The following is a 2,219-nucleotide window of genomic DNA, read 5'->3' on the forward strand; positions in this document are numbered from 1 at the left end:
AATAGAGCACTGCAGTTCAATTCGATAAGAAATCAAATCATACCAAGTCAATGTATGGATATTTGAGAAATGACTGTTGTATGTGATTGTATTAGTCTGTACAAAGTTATAGTCATTGAAAAATATCAAATTGGAGAAGCAGATGAACACAGAACAGCAGAACAACAAAGTTAAAGATGATACCTTTATCATTCAGCTTTGTATGTTTTAAAAACCCATATGTTTAAAATTTCCTCAAGTAATATTAATGGTTTAATGCATATTTCAGGTGTGGCTAGAATTACTACAACACATACACGTACTTAATTAGCTAAATTATTGCTATAGGGACAATGTAGTAGTCGCTGGATATTGGTCATGACATGTCACAGTGTCTCTAACTGCGGAGTAAACTTAAAATTACTCGCCAGACTCTAAATGGCCATGTTCAATTCTCCCTAATTCCATACTTAAATTTTACTTTAAAAATATGTTTGCAAAAGAAAAAAAGAGCACATTTTATTTATTGTTTTTTTAGGATGTAAACTATGGCTTTGCAGGACTATTTGTTTAGATATTCTAAAATCTAAAATTTCAGATTTTTTTATATTGTAGATGCAACATGACCTGAAATACTAAACCTTGCATTGTTGTAAACTAATCAAAATTGAGGTTTTGCTTTAAAAGTCGTACAGCTGTATCTGAATTAACGATATTATTAAAGCACAATGACAACAATAAACTAATGACTCTAGTAACGAAATGAATGTTAAAAATGTGGGTCTCTTTCCAAACTGCCTTTCTACTGACGCAATAAAATGATTACAAATCAAACACAATAATGTACTGTAATCATAAATGAAGCGCCTGAGTGTGTTATATAAGAGCTTCACGTCAGGGTTTATTCAGTGCTACGCCTCACTTATTTCACGACTCAAATGTGACATTCCCCCTAGTTAGAGAAATGATTACCACAGCAATTAATGTAATGTCAATCCCAAATGATTGACCAGATGCTCATGTGCCAAACAGCATCTGATCTTGTGCAAGCGTTTTGGATGAGTCAATAAGTTGCTGGAGAACATCTTCATCTGAATGTTGGCTGTTCTAGCACCATCAATCATTCATCACACCTCAAATCACAGCATTATCACCGATGCTCAGTGAGCTGCTGTCATGTATTATTTAGCATGTTGGACTTCAGTACTGTGGTATGGAATGTGTATGGTTTTATGATGCTATAGGGAGTATCTGTCAGATAACACACTCTTGACCTGTAAACCCACCCTCGTAAAGTCATTAAGCATCAGTTTAATCGCTGTCAGGCCTGATCGCTCATGTTGTTAAAATAAAGCATCAGTCAAACAGCAGTGGCTCTCAAACACTCATCCTCTTATTAACGGCAAGTGATGAAGAAATAAACGAGCGACCGAGATTTTGTTTTCTTTATTATTAGTAGTATTTTAGCAACACTGATGTGCTACTATAAGCTAGTTTTTATTTTAGTTTAATTTTAGTTCAAGTTTTAGCACTTATTTTCTTTTTTCGTATTTGCAATTATTCAATCGTCTGCAAGTATCCAAATATTTATGCTTATGATTGTTTTAAAAAAATTCCAAAATACATACTACCATATAATAAAAAATACTAATACTGTTTGACTAAAAATACAGTACAATTAGTGTTATATAAGTATTTTAAATAATTAACCTTCAAATATTTAGTTAATGAATCCTGTAAAAATTATGCAATGATACCTAAGGCACAAATATTAAGAAATGTTATTAAATTTGCATTTATTTGATCAAAAAATACAGTACAAGAAGTGAAATGTATTATTTCTGTGATGTTCAGCTGTATTTTCAGCATCATTTCTCCAGTCTTCAGTGTCACATGATCCTTCCGAAATCATAATTACTGATTTACTGCTCGAGAAACATTTTTGATTATTATCAATGTTGAAAACAGTTGTGCGGCATAATATTTTTGTGGAAACTGTAATGCATTTTATTTTTCAGGACTCCCAGATGAATGCATTTATTTGAAAAAGAAACCTTTTGTAACATTATAAATGTCTTTACTATCGCTTCTCATTAATTTTAATGCGTCATACTGACATCGAGCTTTTCTGTGTGTGTGTGTGTGTGTGTGTGAGAGAGAGAGAGAGAGAGAGAGAGAGAGGGAGCTAGAGAGAGTGTGGATATGGGAGGAGATGTCAGTGCTAAAGGTCAGGTGCATGT

The sequence above is a fragment of the Puntigrus tetrazona genome, unplaced genomic scaffold (assembly GCF_018831695.1).
Source record: "Puntigrus tetrazona isolate hp1 unplaced genomic scaffold, ASM1883169v1 S000000746, whole genome shotgun sequence".
Classification (NCBI taxonomy): domain Eukaryota; kingdom Metazoa; phylum Chordata; class Actinopteri; order Cypriniformes; family Cyprinidae; genus Puntigrus; species Puntigrus tetrazona.